This window comes from Ambystoma mexicanum, chromosome 5p (genome assembly GCF_040938575.1).
Source record: "Ambystoma mexicanum isolate Mex_15411 chromosome 5p, UKY_AmexF1_1, whole genome shotgun sequence".
In the NCBI taxonomy this organism is placed as follows: domain Eukaryota; kingdom Metazoa; phylum Chordata; class Amphibia; order Caudata; family Ambystomatidae; genus Ambystoma; species Ambystoma mexicanum.
Genome location: NC_090930.1, coordinates 577,353,805 through 577,374,452, shown reverse-complemented (window position 1 = coordinate 577,374,452; position 20,648 = coordinate 577,353,805).

Here is a 20,648-nt window from a genome sequence, read left to right as displayed (position 1 = left end):
TTTCCCTTTCCTGATTGCAATTTCTGTTCATTTTTTTTAACTTTTTTTCCCTTGAGGTGTGCCATTAACACCTCAAGGCCAACACGTGTGCAGTGATTTACATGGAGGCATGTACAGTGAATTCAACTAGCATGTTTGCATTGTGTTGCACAGGATGGCATGTGCATGTAATTATGGGTTTGGAGTTCAATTGCACTTGTGTGCTGTGTCAATGGTACTTCACAATGGCTGCTGGAGTGTCTTCTGCCATGTTGTTTCAGTAATCCATGATGTGGCCGTGACTGCTGTTCCAGGGGAGACACCCTGCACCCTTTCACGTCCATGCTCCCCATGCCTGCCACCAGTCACTGTCCTTCCTGTATCTCATTAGGAAACACAGTTCCAGGTGAAGGTGCTGCAGGATTGACACCATGCCAGGACAGTTTGCGGGTAAGCTTTAGCACTGTCTTGCATGTTGAGCATGAGTCATAGGTATGCATGTTTGCTGCATGTCTTGCTTATCTTATATGTCCTTTGCATGATCACATGCCAGTATGGTAATTTAGGTGATGCTACCTACCTATGTCTATTCCTCTACGGGTGCACCTACTGTGCTGTACCGCATGTCATTGTACATCTGAAGACCAGGCAGTGTAATCCTTGATCTGGCACTTTCTTTGGATTCCCTCGCTGTGTGACTCTCTCTCCCTCTGTCTGTTGTGGTACACTGTACTCCTGGGATAATCACTATCTATTTCCATTCACCCTATGGCACCATGTCTTGCTCCTGCAGTGGGTGGTGTCTGCATATTTTCTTTAGATAATCATCTGATGTCATGTATGTGCATGTTGTTTCTTCTGTTACTATGCATAGTATTACATTTAGGGGAAGTATCTCCCAATGGTTGCATCGTATGCAAGGCAGGTGGGTTCCCTGGGCAGGTAAGTGAATGGCATTTGCTGACACTTGTGTGGCTGAATGCCCTCCAGCACTGTGTTGGATGACTGTGCCACCTGAGACAGGGGACACAATGAACGGAACTCACATTTAGCAATGGGACCCCATAGGCAACATCACCTAGGTGGCACTAAGGATACAAGACAAACATGACCCAATGGATACATAATTACTTTAGTTGTCTATTGGCACTGTACATGAAGCATTTCCTATGGGCCCTAGTCGTTCGTGACCCATTCATTTTGAACATGACATCTTATACTTTGCACGCTAAGTCCACAGATCTCAGTGATTTTATTTGATTTTATTTTGATTTTTTTCATTTCTTACGCGCACCAAACAGAGAACCTGCATTCGGGCGCAGATGTTAACTATATCACATAGAGCCATGGGAATGATATCGGAAAGGGGTACGACTTTTATTTAAATAGGAATCGTTTTTAATCTTTTCCTAAAGATTTCCATTGAAGGAGAAGCTCTGATGTCCCAGGGTAATTGGTTCCAAACCTTTGGTCCAAACACTGCAATCCTCCTGTCTCCTTGGTATACCTTTGTGGTCCGAGGCACACATATCAGTGGTTTGTCTTCAGAGTAAAGCTTTCTTGTTGGGTGGTAGACACAGACTTTTGATGCAAGGCACCCAGGTGCCAGACCATTAATGCTCCTAAATACCAGGTAGGCCATTTTGAATTTAATGCGATCTTCGACCTGTTACCAGTACAATGATCTGTGCAGGGTGGACACATGGTCCCATTTCCCCAAGTACCCAATGAGCCTAACTGTAATCTGTTGATCTGCTTACCTTGTAACCCTGCTAAGAGACTGTTACAGTAGTTTAGATGTGAGTTGGTTAGTGCACCTACTACTGTTGCCTGATCATCTTTTGGGATAAAGGGGAATACGTTTCTCAGCACTCGTAGTGAATAATAGACTGCTTTGACTTTTGCCCCCACCTGTGCTTCTCCCCCTAGGTTCTCTTGCCAGAGACACCCAAGATAACTTTCTTGGAGTAGCACAGTTCTTCCCCAATATCCGCGGGGGGTGGAGGGGTATTTGTTTCTCCTGAATCAGTTTCCCTTCATGGCCAAACAGTATCAGTTCTGTTTTGGAAGCATTTAGCTGCAGTTTGGTACCTGGCATCGACATCTTGATTTCTACCAAGTATTGATTATGATAAAATTATGATAAGAAGTAAAACCACACCACGCTCAGTGTGTGTTTTTAGAATATGAATAGCACTAAGAGTACTGCTCATTCATAAGCCATTTACTGGCAGTGATTAACCAACGGTGATGTGTATATATTTTGTGTTTTACACAGGTCACCCGTCTGTCCCAGCCCCGACACACAAAGGAGGTGGTAAAGTATTAATCACCTGCTTTCCTTTCCAGAAATTAACATGTTGGTATAGAAATTAGTAGATTTACCTTCCCGTTGATAATACCAAAAGACTGTCCTGAAGAAAATGGCCATAACGAACATGTTGCCGATGAAACCGGTAGACAGTAATTGCTACAATTTATAGATACTAATTCACTTTCTACACATGAGCATTTTTTATCACCCTCCACTAGTTGCAGTAACAGTAAAACCTAGGAGAACGCAAAGTGCAGAGTGTTTTGTCTTTTGTCTTTGATGTTGGTTTAAAACACAATCTCTGAATTCTAGGAACCTAGATTTGTGCTTTTCTTTTTATCCTTCGGCGCACAGGGTCTACACACAATCCCTGGGTCATTAAATTTACACACAACCCAGTGGATGTCTGTACACCTCAGTATTAACGCACCGTTTTTTTTATTTCTGGTTGTCTCTTCCAACGCAAACACATAGTGGAAGAGAGTGGTTGAAGGGCATGATTTACACAAGGCTGAATGTTCTATAACATCTAGAAGTAGATAGTGTTTCTTCTTATTCTGTCCCCTTTTTTGTAGGCGATACACCAGCTCTGCATAGGGACAGATGAGGGTAAAAGGAAGGGATAATTAGAATTCAACTCTATCCTTTTCTGTCCTCCTTTACAGCCTTGTTACTGCGGGCGGTAAAACCCACAGCAGCACTTCAGCTTCTTGAAAAATATCTCTGCCCTCAACCACAGTGGTTTTATCCAAAAAACAGGTCGTTGACCTGGTTTTGGAAAACAGACTTGTTTTGGTTCTTTTCACTAAAGTTACACCACAGTTGACAATTGCCCCACATTTTTGTGTTACACAGTTGATAAAGGATGGGCATTGCCCTGTTAACCTAATGCTCTGCCCCCATATATTTTGTTGAATGCCATCCTGAACGGTCAACAGGGCCGTCTCTGTCCCAAACTTGGGTCTGAATCTGCCCTGGAGCCCGTCCAGTAGATCCTTATTATCAACAAATGACTGAAACTGGCCACAAACCACTTTCTCTAATATTTTAGTGGGCCAGGAGAGGAGCATAAGGAGTTACATGATATAATCAGAGAAATAGATTTAGATTCAGAGTCGTGACTAATCGTAGGAGAGTCACATCGCTCCAAATGGCTACTCCTGTGTCCGCAGTACCCAAAGGAGACCACGTGTAATCACGCCCACTCCAGAGAACAACACAGAAGTGTTTTTAACCTATGGCGAGCCAACAGGGAACTCATATTCAATACCATAAGCAATACCAAATGCTCAATAATCCACCATGCTCATACTAGAGGGTTCGCCACAAGATGACGAAGAGCCCGTTTAGTCTTGACCACAATAGACATGAATGAAGACATCATTCGGTGTCAGTTCAGAGAGGAGCATAAGGAGTTAGATGATATAATCAAAGAAAATGAGTCAGAGTCATGACTAATCATAGGAAAGTTACCTTGCTCCAAGATGGCCATTCCAGTGGCCACAGTACCCGAAGGAGACCATGTGTAACCACACTGACTCCAGAGAACAACATAGAACTGAAAGTGAATAAAGACTTTAGGAAACTCATTGGGGGTGTACGCTTCCATTGAATGCATATGAGACAAGATTTAATTTGAACTGTCTCAAACGACTCTCGTTCCTTTTGATTTTTAATCAAGTATGATTCATTGATGTGAATAAGTGTTGATGAGGGACAGTTTCTCTTGCTATCCCTATTAGATACTTGGCACACCACCAGCCAACTTGGGAGAGCTTGCCCTGACAGGGTCAGGGTGTGCTTCTTGTGAGGGATAGCCTGTGTGTTTTGTGATACCAGCACAGATAATAATGCTACTTTGTGTGTAAAACATGTACTCCTTTGCCCATTCATTTGTGCTAAAAAAAATGTAAAATATAATGGCAGGAATGCAGTTGAAGTTATTATAGCTTGAAGCTATTCCATTGATGTTTTTGGAGTTATTCACATTCACCACAGCAGATTGGCTCCACTACAGTGTGCATGGTGCAGAGGGTTCAGGGATCAGGCTATGGCATGGTTAACCTCCTTTCTTTCTGGCCACTCATCCCAGGTGGACCTCAAAGCCTTTCCTTCTTCTATGGCTCTTTCAAACTGTGGTGCTCACCAGGGATGTAAACTATCCCTGTGGTTATTCTACGTGTACATGGCTGACTTTGCAGGTGTGATTAGCACTTTCACCTCTGGATTCAAGTGTTATGTGGATGACACCAACCATTCATTAAGGCTACCCTGAGCCGCCTCCTCCTCATCAGTCATATCTGACAGTCTGTCCATAATTCAGTCTTGGTGTGCTTAATAGAACCTCTGCCTTAATGCCATCAGGACTGAGTTTATTTGAATTGAGACCCCTGGACCACCTTTCCCACTTTCTCTGTGGCCCGACTCTCTTGGCCCTACAGCCGCAACCACCTGCACGGATATTAATCTTTGGGGTCATCTTCGCCTCCACTCTCTCCTTCTCATGTCACATTTCAGTCAACTCTAGAAAGTACAACTATCAGCTACACCTCCTCAAAGGTACTGTACCTTTTCTCCCAGCAGGTCACTGTCTCCACAGCCCTGGTTAGCTCCAGGCTGGACTACTGCAATTGCCTCTTTCTCCACCTCTGGGCCTCTAATCTGCCCCCTCTATAACTCATTCAGAACATGAGCACAAGAATTATGCTTGGCCTCAAGATGTGGCACTGCATCTTCCTGGCACTGATAAACCTCCACTGGGTAGTCATGGCTGCAGGGTCAATTTAGAGAAAGTATGCATTGTACACAAGGCTTTGTGGGGCCTGTAAACTCCCTATCTGCAACTATTCATACGTAAATACTCCCCCTCCCTAGCCCTCTACTCATGTACCTACAACCTTCTTCGAGTGAGCCAGTTCTCGAGGAAGAGTTTTGTAGGAAGATCTTTATCGTCAGCAGGGGCCTCCCTCTGGAATAGCCTCCCTGCCACCCTCTGTATGAGGCCTCATATCCACAAGTTCCTGGAACTCATCAGGAGTTTACTCTTCTACTCTTCCTTCTCTCTCCCTCTTCCCTGATAACCTATCCCTCTGCTCTCTCTCCCTCTCTCCATACTATTTTCCTTCCAGCTCGATGAGTTGTCTCCGGGACCTGCACTAGCCTCATCATCACTGCACTTGGTTAAGGACCGCAGAGAGTACCATCTCTCTGCACTTACCCCCGCCTCCACTGACAGGATGCACTTGGACCACCCCCGAACTTGTTCACACCCTTTACCTACCACTCCCCTGTTAACATCTGTGCACTTGCTCGTTCTGATTGCACCATGACTGTACATCCTCTGTCTGTTCCACCCTGTCCTCGCACCCTGCATGGTGGCACATTAATGCACTTGATAAAACTGTAACTTCATTGTCAAACATATTCACTGTTACCTCCACTGTTAATTGTATAATATGCACTGAGTGTGCCGCTAGTGACTATTATGGTTTCAGTGATTCGACGGCTCTTTTTCCCCTTTTTCCATTCATCCTTGAGCGCTTTGAGACACTTACCTTGTGTATCGGGCATTTTCAGATATACTTTAGCACAACATGCCATACCATGGCACAGTCTAATGATAATTCTACATGATATATGGGATGGTTTGGGTGACACAGAGGTGATTTAATGGAATGGTTGGCGTGGTGGTAGTGGTGTCATTGTGTTCCTTTTGGAAACACAAAGAGAAAAGTCTTTTAAATTCTAAGGGATGCACACAATTTTGCATTTCGAAGGGCACATGCTCAAGTGGTTTTGTGGGCAGAGGGGATTGGCCCATTGGTCATAATCGAATAGCACCTGGGATGTAGCGGTCTTGTATGCACTCCAAAGGGAGGGGGCTAGGTGAAATACATTGCCACAAGCTGGGTACGTGCAGCCCCTCCACCTGCCCTTTGCACAGCCATACGCAGGCAGCAGTGTCCACTGTGACGCCAAGTCGTCTGGCAACATGGTGCAGGACACATGCTGCCACTATGATCCTGCACAGTAATGGTGGTGCAAATAGCAACACACCACCAGAGTGGTCAAGGGAGCAGAAACGTGACTTGAGCACCCTGATTGTGCACTCCACTATGCCCAGTGTTGCAATATGGACAGTGTTGTATCTTACCTGGGCAGGTGTGGTGGGGTTCCGTATTGGCGTCATCATGCATGTGCTCAGAGGGTAGGCACTATCCCATGGAGAGGTGAGAAAAAGCAGTACCAAACAACTGCACTTCCATGTCTGCCAGTGTAAAGACTGAAGGGGCTTATCAGTATTTCTGCCCATTGTATGGTTTGGACAGGAGCAGAGAGCACCCCTGCCCAGGCTCTCAATGGGTGCCATTGGACAAGCAGCCAGGCTAAAGCTCTCAGGAGGTGATGCGGGCTGGTTCTTAAGTACAGTGAATCTCCAGCTCCTCACAAAGGAATGTCCACACACTATGTTATGTGATACACATATAAGTAACACACTGTGTACTCTGGCAACACTATTACAATAATGTCAACAATATATATTTATTTTTATTTTATTGTGCATTTGTAAGGCGCTAATACATCAAGTAAATTGTGTTTCAAAGTGCCCACAGGACAACAAGGAGGGAACAAGGGAGTGAGAGGCAAACCTTATAATGAAAGAGAGAGGCGATCCAACTAGGCCTTGTGAGCATTCAGTGTTTGAAAGTGCAGAGAGAGAGAGAGAGTGGGATGAGTTGGGGGGTAAGTGCTAGTAGCAATGACGAGGGAAGTGATAGGCATTAAGTTGCAAACTGTTAAGTAACTTGGCAGCGAACACTTGGTGAGATTTGTCAACTGCCAAAAAAATAGTGAAGGCCTGTGATAGCACAGATCAGTGGGCACCTAAGGCTAGTGCTGAGAGATTAGGTGCATATTAAAGGCAATTGGGGGTGGGAGGCCAGGAACCACGTTGGCACATAAAGGGCCTGTTCCCCAATCTCAGAGAATGTGGGGCTTAGCAAAGGAGTGAGGGGGGAAGTAGGAGGTGAAAAGGAAAGTCTTGAGGAGCTTCTGAAATTTTAGGAGATCTGGCTCAAGATGAAAAGGAAACGGGAGGCTTATCCAAAGGAGCGAGTCAGCTGAGGAAAGAGATTGTCCACCAGCTCTATGTTTAGCGAATCGTTTGACATGCAGAGAGTTGGTGCTGGAAGAACCTAAAGATCTGGAGGGAGTGTATTTAGTGAGAGCCAGTTGTAGAAGGAGAAGGGGGAGTGCCCATATACATATATACTCGATGTGGTACCACACTATCCTTAGATTCATTAAAAATATACCAGTTGTTGACAGTCTTTAAAAAGCATGAAAATCCTAAGCAAATTGTAGCTTCATAGATCAAGGAAGAAAGGCAGATTAGTTTCAGAACATAGGCAATATGCTTTCTTTAAACTTAATTAGTGATACTGGGTGAGATTTTGCCCACATGAGAAACCTGTAAGGGAATGGTTAGGGTGTGCCTTATCTTGTCTATTACAGTGCAGTCCATAAATGTTCAGAAAAGCTTTGCTTTTCTTCTATAGGTTCCAACATCCCCAAAGTAACAGAAATGCCACAGGAGAACATGGGATCATTAGGAGGTATTTTTGGCGGTATTATCGGTTGGTTGTATTTTTGGTATTTCGTGGTATAGTAGTGAGCCTAACCTTAGAGTACCGTCTGATAATTGTTCTTGTTCCGGGATCACCAACAGTAAGTAAATACTGGACTTAGTACACTCCCAATCATGATGGTATGCCCTTGCAGTATGTTATTTACAATATCACATTATGCACTTTTGGCTTGCTTCTCAAAATATATTTAACATGCAAATGAAACATGAACATTCATTCAGAGCCTCTTAGAAAACACAATTTACTGTGACTTTGCTTTTGATTTTACCACACGTGATGAATTAAATACTGCAAGGTAACATGAGTCTACCACCCGCTCTGCATCTAGCCATATGCCAACCCAAGATCATACACACATTAATCTCTTACTATCTGTACAATAAGTATCTGCCTCTCTCCAACACCAGCCATCTTCACTACACAACCAACAAAGCAATGAAAAAAGTATTACTCTCCTTTCCTGTAAAGCACAACCTAAACACCTGATTGGTTTATCCCCACAGTCACATTTCCATGCCAAGCATGCTCAAATGTCGCAGATGTGGCATACCCTATCTGCGATCTACTGCGGTGTCGGTCTAGCCCGTAACAGAAGGTCAGCCCTTCTTCCCTTTCCACTTCAATATTTGCCACACTCTCTCATTGGCTACTGTTAAGCAGTCACACAACCATGCTCCAATCACATACATAATCTCTACATAAATCTCTGTCATCACAGTTCAACACTTTAGATGGACTGTTGAACACTCAGAGTACAGATATCCTGTAATTGAAAAACACCTCCATCAAAAAGTACTGCAAAGCTCTCCAAGATTTCTACTTCCAGATTCATCCACCTCTGCATCCATCAGCACAAACTACAGATATGCATATATTTTGTAGAGTACTCTGTCATAAATGCATGTGAACAGGTTGCCTGCCACTTACCATGCATAACCCACTGAATAATTATACTCTCATGTGTCCCTTTTCCTGACATCAAGTGGCAGTTTCTGACAATTCTGTGTGCTGTAATAATTTTCTTTTAATGCCCACTTGCTGAACAGCTGCAAACCACACATTTCAATTGTATGAGCCCTCTCTCTGTTGTCGGTGTAAAACAAAAAAAAGAAAACCACATTGGGAACATGTACACAGCAAATTCAAGTGACAGATCCTATGTTAAATGCCCAGAGTGCACACAGAAAAGGGAAACTACATGTATGTTAGCAAAGCATGGTAAGTATGTACATTGCACAAATACCACAAGGCACCATTGCAAGGAAAGCAAAGAAATGCATTTGTAAATTGGCAACAGTGGTATCTGTAAATTTGAATAAATAAATGCAAGAACAGAAAATAATTTCTGCACTCATGTAGCAAGCATCTATCTGTGGTAAACTTAAAATAATTACACACACGGTAGCATGTCCTTTCAATCTGTACATCTTTCTGCCACTTTCTCACCCTACTAGGACTTGCACTAATCCATTTCCAAAGCAAGTAATGCAATAACATCTCACACACTTCCAAAACTACAGCGTCATAGGGCACAGTTATCACTGCAGCACTGCCCCCCATAGCAGCAATGATGATGCTCCCAAGTCCCCACTCCTATGCAGTGCTGTACAATTGAACACACACACTACTCTTCCTGCCAACAAATCCTCCTACAATCTAAAATAATGTGTTCTCCTAGTGCTATTACTGTGCCATTACCACACATACCTACTAACTTCCTTCTTTGCAATTACAGTGAAGAACCGCCTCCTAAAAGCCAGTGATGTCTCTGCTGGAAGATAAAACCCAGGATAATCCTACTCCTCACATCCAACAAAGAAAGTGCAATACTGTAGTAGTGCTCTGCCTGTTACTCAGACAGTGCAGTGTTGTTGTATTGTAGTGTAGACAGACAATTCTATCCAACCCCGCAGCACTTGCTTCACTCTTAGAAGGTCCACTCTTTGTATGGTCATCTGAACCATTTGGGAAAACATCATGCTGCCCTTACTTCTTCAAGCACAGTGCACTGTCATACACACTGAAGCAAACCTTTCACACAGGAACAAACACTCATACCAGTACAACTTTCCCAACCAAAAGTAACAGACCTTTCCACAATCACACACCCCTTATGTATGCCTATCCGCATATTCAGACACATATGCACAGTGTACACAAATACATTGCACAATTTTGAAACTCCCACTTTCCTTTTTTCTCCAATACAAGAGAATGCCTACTAAAAAGCAACTCCATAGAAAACAACGCAGACATAGAGCAGATAAAACTCAAAGCATGCAAAATAGCCATCCACCTCTAGCAGACTGTGTACGAAAAGTTCAAACAAAGCAGCTAATTCAGTCACTGAGCAAAACAGAACCAGATAGCAGGAAAAAGTGTGACCCCTCTTCCAACATGTAAAACTAAAAGCAAATGTATTAAGATGAATGCAACTACCAAACTACCAGTAGTGCTAACACTGCATCCACCAATGTTAACATAGCCACAGGTAAGCATTCTAAAAAAATAATTTTACAAAACATGTTCCACCAAAGAGTCCTTCGGAACCTTATAAAAACAGGGAGAAATCACGCTGAACCCTTAAAACTTACTGCAGAAAACTAATCCTGGAAGCTCTCATAGATAGTGTGATGCTCCTCAAAAGGAAATTGTTCATATTAATTTTAAACAGAATGAAACCACTAACAACATTTATTAGTAAACTACAAAAAGTACTTTGCAACATACGCAATATCAGCATAGATACCTTTGCAAACTTCTGTGCAGGTCAGTGGATTCACACAACAAGCACATAGCCATATTTCAATCAAGAGGCATACAAACAAAAGCAAACAAACCCAATCGCCATACATAGCAGTCGCTGAGGGTATGAACACGTAGACAGTACCATTATGGCAGAAGAAACACTGATTGAAAGAATATCCCCAACAAACTTACAATCAACTCTCCATTCCACCAAACCAATCCGTCCCGTCTACAAATGGCTGTCCACCTCAATGTGTAACATGCAAAAACAATCCTTCAAATCTTTACAGCTATTTTTCAATCAGTATGTGAAAGCCAAAGACAAGTTAAAAGCAAATACACAGGACTGTACGGACATTCATTAGACTGCATTTCCCAGCTTGCTTCCAAAAGCGCATTCCACCACATCAAAATGTTAGCAACACACCATTATACCTTGCAAAATCTCGTTCAGAGACTGCATCATAGAAAATGTCCTGCTTTAGCACTGAAGCATTTAAATCCCATTCTCCTACATGGCACAGCCAAAGAACTCCTGAAAGAAATAGACCACATCCAAAGTAAATATGTTGGAAGTGAAGAGCACTTACACAATCCAGTAAATTTAGAACAGAGTTGCGGCAACCTTACAGATGTCAACCATCTATTGCACATGTACAAAAAAGAAATAGCAACGTTTAAAAGCACATCTGCTGAAGTATCAAACCAAGTATGTCTATGTTGTTGCAGACATTTTTATACAGAGAGCACCAAAACTGTAGATATAGCATACAAAACAGAAGACAATGTGGAATCCCAATGGTTCTAATTAGCTATCTACCTTATAGCAGAAAACAAATATGAAATTACTAACTCAATACTTTGCACATACTGCACTGGAAAGCTTGAAAATAACCAAATGCCTTCACAGGCTATCACTAATAACGCTGAAATATTCCCACTTCCAAAACCACTCCAACAGCTTAATTTGTATGAAAGCATTGTAATCCAAACAGTACACCCATGTCAAGTGTTAATACACCTTCAACTGAAAACAGCAAAGTTGCCTCCTTCTGAATTACTGAAAGGCATTTATGGAAAAGTAGTTTATTTGCCATTAGATCTTAAAGAAAATATAGACACTCTGGAAGTGCAACAGCCAATAGATCAATCTTTGATTATCCTAATGAATGGTGTACCTACAAATGTCAAAACAAATTGGCAGCAACTAGTAGACTTAAACAAAGTTAGAGAAGTCTTACAATTTCTTAAAGAGAACAATGAATACTACAAAGAAATAAACATTGAAGAAAACCTGAGATAAACCACCAAAATAATTCATGATTCCTCATCAACTGGCCAATTTGAACTTCTATATCCTACTACAGCATCCACTATTTTATACCAGTATACAATTCACCCACTGCACTCCAAAAACAGGATAGACAATGCACTAGAGACATATCAAATGCAGCAAATCAAAGGATCTCCAATCAGCATATGGGGCATATGGGAAAAAAGTGTAGAAGCACAAGCCTTTCCTCTTCTCTTTCCTACTGGAAAGGGTGGAAGTTATGATGAAAGATGCACACAAATAACAGCATCGGAATACCACTCTTAACAAATGCATTCTGAACACCCCAGATTCAGACAAAACATTGAATACATATTCCACATCCTGTCTGAAAGTGAACTAGCAACTCCATGTTAAGAAGTTGCACACACATTGAAAACAGGTTCCCATTTTTTAAACATGTCTTCTATGTACCTACTTCAAAAGGTGCAAGAGAAAGATGGAATCTTACAATCAGGTATTACAAATCTCTTGGCAAACAAGCATGGGACGAACAAATACTGGTTCCGATGGCACACAGATGTACAGTGTATGCTATGCATACCTGGTCCACCAACATGGTTTATCACTTTAAGTTATGGAGAGTATGCATGGAAAGACTTGTATGATTTCCTACACATAGCAAATGAAAACGAAGCAGGGATAGACATGAACACACCAGTAGAACTCTGCTCTCTTGACCCTGTGAATGTGTCAAGGTACTGCCATCACCACTTTATTGCCATGCTGCACTTCATCTGTAATAAAAACAATTCCTCCCCTCAGAGAAGTGCAACACTTCTTTTGGAGAAAAGAATATCAATCAAGAGGAAGACTACACATCCATATGCTTTTGTGGATTAAAGATGCTCCTAACATTGGTCAGGACAGTGATGCCACTGTTTTGCAGTTCATTCACAAATATGTCACTTGCAAAATCCTTTCAGAAAGCAAACACTGTGAGCTACATGCACATATTTTGCTGTTCTAAAGGCATAAATGTGGCAAGTATTGTCGACACACATATAAAAACAAAGCAAATACTACACCAAATGCAGATTTGGTTTCCCTAGAGCAGTTTCAGCAAAAGGACAAGTCAACAGTTTCATGTCTTCTGTTAGACACAGTGTTAAAGGCAAAGTGCCTAAGAACACATACTGCATTAAAGGAGCAAAGCATCAAAGTACATCAATGATTACAATGCAATCATTACCCTCCTGTGGAATGCAAACATAGATATGCAGTACATTTCAGACAATTCCACTGCAGTTGCATGATATGTCACAGCCTACTTAACCGAAGCTGAGAAAACAGAGCTGAAAGACCACTGGAATGACAGATCATCTGAAAAACACTGTCACAAAAATTATACAGCTTTGGCATAAAAATGCTCTCCCATAGAGAATGCAGTTGCTACGAAGCTGAAGACTGTTTAACTAGCACAGCCTTATATGGGAAATCTGAAAACATAGTCTGGCTAAGCCTTGGTCCTTCTGCAGTCAGAAAAAGAGTTCTCAAATTGTACCAAGACATAGAAACAATAGCCAACAATGATCCCAACAGCCAGGATATTTTGAAAAACAATTTACTGGACACATACTATCCATACACGAGTACTGCTTTGGAAACCATGTGTCTATACCACATAGCCCAAAACTTTTCATACAAAAATATTTAACCAGGTGAGAGAAAAGGGAAATACATACTCAAATGTTGTGAGGACAGCCTGGTTAAACTTACCATATGCAGACTGATTAATCACAGCAAGATATCATTTACAACTCCTCACCATAGAGAACTTTACTACATGTCCCTACTGCAAATTTTTAAACCATGGAGAAAAACATATTTATTTGACACCCATGCCTCTTATGAAGATGCTTTCAATGTGAGTGAAAGCACTATAACAGATATAAATTTCAAACAAAACAAAACATGTTGGACAATGAACACCAACAATAGGAAGAACTTCAAGCACAACTAAATGTAGGCATTGCTGAGAGCAGTCAACCTTCTGTTACAGGAAACCAAGAACGAATTGGAGAGCCTCTCATAGTAAACGAGGGAGAATTAGCCATGACTGAAGTAGAAAACACCATCAGTATGGTGGAATTTGAAGAACACTTTTCTCCACTGAAATCACAACTGAATGATGAACAGTGTAGCCTTTTCCTGGAAGTAACTGAAGAAATTGAACATGGCGTGCAGCACCAAACTAAAATGTGTACCTGTCAAAACTATAAACCTGTACTCCTGTATGTAAGTGGTGAAGCTGGTTCAGGCAAAATATTCTTAATAAAAATCATCAGCAAGTTCCTCCAACAAATTTACAAACAACAAGCGTTCAGTTGTTGTAACATCCCCCACAGGTTTAGCTGCCTACAACATAGGTGGAGTTACTTTTCACTGATTGCTACTCCTTCCAGTAGAACAACAAAACAAATTATACTAACACAAACTTTCACCAGAAGCTGCTATGGAGCTAAGCAGAATTCTAAAATAAATGAAAATGCTCCCAGTAGATGAGGGGAGCATGGTCTCCAACCTAATGTTTGCTTTGATTCACATCAGATTGCAAGACGTCCTTAAAACGAACTACGAAGAACTCTTTGGAGGAAAACAAGTTATTGTTTTTGGAGATCTTCTTCAATTAACACCCGTGAAAGATGAACCAATTTTAAAACCTTAGGACACAAACTGTGCCGTAACACACTTGGCAGCATTGGAAATGTAAATCTTTGGCAACATTTCCAATACAGAGAATTAACTGAAAACATGTGTCAGTCTGCAGACTTCACCTGTGCTAACATTTTGAAAAGCATTCAGATTAATGTGCTTTCTAACGAAGCACAATCTACCTTAAATAGTAGACTCATCCATGATCTATATGGGCATAACACATCTGCTACTGATGTCATGGAACAATTAACACACAAAAATGTAAAATGTATGTCCTGAATGCCAACCATAGCAAGCTGTGCACAATTCAATGAAACAATGTTCAAAACAGAAATGCAACAGAATGTTCTGTTTAAAAAGGGAGAGAAAAAAAAGAGATGCATTAGAAATAAGCTGAGAGGTTATTAGCCTATGGAATTGCAACCCAGTACAGCCCTTTGCACAGGATATTATTGCTAAATTAATGCTGTCTATTATGACTGGATGGAAAACCCCTCTGAATTAGGAGTTACGGTATGGAAAGTGTATCGTAACAAGAAGGGGTGTCCCATTAAATTATTTATGCATAGATTGTGTATCCATTTTTAAATAAAGGTTTACAAGAAATGTTACATAAATTCCCAAAACTAAGCATCAAAAAAAGAATAATCACTTTATCTTTTGTAAAAATGAGATAGGTCAGGAGGGGGTTCTTTCTTTGCCCATCTCTTCCATTATCTCTATTTTATTTGTTTTTCTTCAAATACCGAAAGACATGTTATGTACTAACACACATTTCTATACACAGTGACAGCAAGTTATATTCATGAAGGTAGCAAAAGGTGCTTTCACTCCTATCAGCCATCACATACTTCATTGTTTAACAGGCAGTGAAATACAAAGATATAGGTCTAGTCCATACTTATACAATACATAGAACAGTGTTTCAATCTACAGAGACATACATACAACTTATGTTCGTAGTGTGTGCGCATTCACACAAACCACATAATTGTGTATATAAATGTGTATACTGATAACCAAAACGCTATAATTTGGTCCATGTATCCATGTTGTCAGCCGTGGTCATCATGTGTATTGATTTTTCTATGTTCATATTCCTAGACTAGTCTTCCTAGGCAAGGTAGAGGTTATATTTAGTCAACATCATTAGTTGTTAATACAAGATAAGGGGAGGGTGCATGGTGGAATTGCTATCCCTTCCCTTGGATGTTTCGGCAGTGACTAATTTAGCTCGCCTTCTTCTGGACCATTATGGAGGATGAACCCCTGAAATGGAAACTTCAAATGATGCGGTTACTTTTGGCTAGATAGCTATAATGGTTTGGACGATTACAATCAAGGTGAAATGGGAAATGTAAGGAGCTTTGTGCAACTGACGAGGGAAATTAAAAAGGAGGTAAAATTCTGGTCTGGAGACAGAGACACTCTCAGAAGAGGGAAACATAGACATACAGTATGTGTGAGCATCATGAAGGGCAGTATCCTTACAGAGTTGTTCATTTTTTCCAAACAGCAGTGAAGAAAAGGATATTAACTGTAGTAACCCTAATATCGGCAGGTGGGTGGTCATATGTCCGTTCCTTTGCTGCTTCAAAGTATGGTGCCGGGATGTGTGGTTGGATGAATAATGGAAAGAGAGTAATGTTTAGCAAAGTACACCCTCAGGGTGTTGAGAGCTCAACATGTGAATGAATCCGGCCGTATCTAGCAGTAGATCTTAAATTGCCTGAGTGGGTGATTTGGATTCTACTTTCATGGAGGAAGGTCAGGGCCCTGGTCGTCGATATGTTTGTGAGGGGGAATCCTTCTCTGTTACAGTGGTTAAGAAAGGGAGAGATATATATAGCTAAGTGCGTGGCTACAAATGATGAGGATGATATGGCATATCATATAAGGCTTGATAGGTCGCCATGCATGTGAATCTTTCTCTGCTTCATGACTGGGAGGGAGAAAAAAGGAAACAGCTAGGCTAGAGCGGTTGAGGGCGTGTGGCATGCCCTGAGGGATTAGAGTGGTTGGCATGCATTAGATCACTTCAGGGCTCACCTGCTGTGGGGGGAGCATAGAGCTTAGACGGGACTGCAATTACCAGTGCGTCGTGTCCAGAGTGCAGCAAAGCCGAGTTGGCATAGAAACGTATTATCAAGAGGGTGAGATGCATACGCAGATGATGCCTTAATTAGACGATGGGGTTTCGGTCATGTTGCAAAAGTTGTCAGTCTGTATTAGTGTAGACATGGCACCTAAAGAAAAGGTGTTCTTAAAACCTCTTACGGTCATCCCCACAATATGTGTAAGTATAGGAGTCATTTATAATGGAGTATTTTTTTTGGGGTATGCAGAAAAGAAAAACTGGCACAATCATCCCGTGGGCCTACCCATTGAGTGAGTGAGGGGCAGAAGACCTTAAGCTGCAGGGTCATGTTCATACAACCCATTGGTAATATATGCAGTGAAATGATAGATTCATTCTCTTCTGCCATTGGTTTGTTGCAATCATCTGCAGCTTATCATGACTTCTTCTTGGGAAACTTAATAGCCAATTTCCACGAGGGCGGAAAAGAACCTGTGTCCATACAGGCATTGAATACTATGGTCAACAAAGGGGCCCAGTGATCAAGATGTCCCTGAAACAGATACAACAGGATCGCACCTGGGCACGGCGCTCGGTTACAAGCCTGTTTGGTAATAGCCTGAGACATATACTCTAGCCTAAACTGCAATGGGCTCCCATACTTTTCCACTTGAGCTCCTCCTTCAAACAAATTACAAAAATGCTGCACCCATACTGCCTCTTCCACATGCGTACCACTACACCTCTCCATTGCCTTGGGAGATGGCCCTCTTTCACAAATCCCCAGAAAGTCTTCTGGTCATTCCTCCCTGAGGCATCCAAGAAGCCCTCACAAGTTTCCTCTTCAATTACACCTGTTCTTCTCTCTAGCTACTGACAATAATACGCTCTAGCATAAGCAATCTCCGTCCTCGTACAGGTTGGTGTTTAAAACACTCGCAACTGATTTCTTTGCATTAGTGCAGGACACATCAAACCACCCTCTTTTATGGACATTTGTCAATCCTACTCCACTGGACCACTGGACCGTAAAATCATTTGTCAAAGACCCCAGTAGCTTTGTAAACTATTCTAATACACACCCTGAGTTTGCATTTCTTTCTAGGATACCATGAATAAGGGATACGTTCTCTGCCAATGTGTCAATGTGTAAATTAGAATATAGGATTCTTGCCCATTTGATTTTCCTAGTAACAGCATCATTCAGTTTTTCCATGCCTGCAGGGTTGTCTTGGAGGCTTTCCTCTCCCACGACACCATACAACTTGGGTCCATCACACTACTCAATCTTGTCCCAAAGCTCTAACAAGGTACAGAAATAATCTATGGTAGAGGAACCTTGGTGATTAGTAAGCATGTATTTACCCGGTATATTCGGTGTGATTGTTATGGAGAATTCTTAAATGTGTTAATTTCCCTTACGTTTTGAGACCCCCAGCAACTTTGCTGGATTTCTAGGACTTTAATGTTTACTTGGAAAGAGTGTGAGCCTTCTTTTTCCACTCTTTCATTTTGTATTTGTGTGTTTTACTCTTGTGTTCTTTGGATATGGAGTTTTAGACAACTCCATAGGCATCATCTTTTTCTTGTGTGTCACACAGCACCCTCAGTGCAGTGGCACAGGGATGTCTCCAGGACTTCTCAAGGTTTAAACACCTTCACTGGGACTGACTACTGTCTCCCAGTGAATTTAAAGTTAAATTGACTTTTAAATTGCTAGACCCAGCACACACTGCCTTACAGCAGAGTGCTGGAGGGAATACCTAGTATTCCCTATGCCTATAAGAATCATGTAGCTCTCAAAAGCTACCCTTTCCTCTCAGAATGACTGGTGACAGTGGTATTGACATGATTTTCCCGACCGCGACCTGTGTAAACGCTCCAGTAGCTGAAATCCACCAGAGCCATGTTTTTCAAGATGGTGTTTGAGCCCCCAGGTTCCGATCGAGTTTTGTCACCATTTTGTTTTGGAAAGATCCTTATAGTGTTTGTTTCTGTGCACCAAACCAGGTGTGGACCCTTTCTTTATTTGCCTTTGGTGGGCTTCAGTACTGAAGCCCCCCTCTGGTGCCTGAGTGTCTGGGGTGAACAGTATATGAGGGAGGTGCCTGAAACTCCCTGTGCTTAGTCTCCTAGGAGACCTGAATGCACTCTGGTGTGAATGGTTGGCTAACTGTCTGGCAAGGACAGTCACCCTGCTGGGTGAGTGACAGCTATGCTGGAATGAATGAGTGAAACTGTTTAAAAGCAGCTCTCTGGGACTTGGAAGGCAGAGTCGACCACTGGAACGAAAGAACCAAAGACGAGCTGAAGGAAGATGACTGCTGCAACTCCTGGACCGTTGGTTTGCCCGGTGAAGCACTGCTGCAGGTCCGAATTGCCTGAAACCCCCTCGACAGAGAAGCCCCTTCAAGGATGACTTCTTCCCTTCAGCTGGTGGGAACAACCAACTCACAAGCCACCTGGAAACCATCTCCATACTGGCCGAATTTTCTTCAGAGTTATGTTGAAAACTGAATAGCCAGATAGAAGGATACCAGTTGGTGGTCTTTAAAGCACTCACACCTTAAACTGACATTTTGCCAAGCTTGTGGACCCGTCCCCATGCAGTGCAGGAACCTCCCGACGTCCTCCCTCTTGTCCCCACGACTGACGCATAGGAACAGGAACTGCCAGGAACAACTGCCTCAGCTGCAGCATTTCTTCAGTATAAAGGTACTGTGCAAAAGGCAGTGTCATAATCTGTGCTGGGGCCTGATTATGGCTATGTGTAGTTTACATCACTGGCAACGACAATGTTTTCTTTGCTGCTGGGAAGGGGCAGCAGGTGAGAAGTGCTGCCTTCCAGGGAGACATCCATTTAGCTGTGAGAGGCTGCATGTCGGGAGGTGCAGTGGAGGTCCAAGCTAGGGTCTAGGTCGGGGATCCTGAAGGTCCAGTGTCCAGGCGGCCAGAGGTTGCAGCCGTTTTTGCCCCACAAGCCGAGCAGGAGCCGCAGAGGGCGAAGGTCCAGTGTCAAGACAGTCAGAGGTTGCGTCCGTTTTTGCCCTGCAAGCCAGGCAGGTGCAGGAGATGCGGAGGAGACCAACAGGGGGGGGGGGGGCTGAGGTGTTTGGAGGAGGCACAACAGTTTTTTCTGTGCACTTTGCGGGAGGAGCGATCCAACGGTGGTGACACCTGGTGAGGTGCCAGCTGTGGTCCTGGAGTCCTTCTGCACATGGGTTGCGCATATTCCAGGGAGGTGCTCGACATGGAGCGGGCCTGTCTATCTGTGGACTTTTGTAGGTGGAGGGCGAGCTCTGCAGGGCAGCGCAGCAGAAGCTGAACGGTGTTATGAAGGACGCCGGAGATCGTTAGCTGGTAGGGGATGTTACTCCTTTGGTGCTGTGGTTCATTTTGATGATGTCAGCTGGGGGAGGCCTGGCATTGATTGGAAGAGGCCTGGCATTCCAGCATTATCAGCTAGAACTTAACGTTGAAAGTCACAGTGACGTTATCGTGGAGCATGACGTTCTATTTGAATGCAGCGCTGGCGCTGGATGAGAGAGCTGCTGTGCTTTGGAAAGGCAGTTGATGTGTAAGAAGTTGTTTCGTGTTGCTCTATACCGTGATGCCGGAGGATTTTCTGCGCTCTTCGGAACACAAGTTAAGGGTGCACACCCCACAACAAGAAGGGGCAGCTTTGGAGTCGGTGACTCTTCTGTACAATTGGAGAGCGCGGGGGTCATGACTGGATGTATGGCCATCTACTGTGTATGTGCTGGAAGAAGGTGGAAGCTGCAAGGAGGTGGTGATCTAGCAAGAAGGTTGGCAAGGTGGCTAGCCCTGCATCTGGATCAGTGGGGCACATGCATTCTGATGAAGGACCTATCAAGGAACTAAGTATGGTAG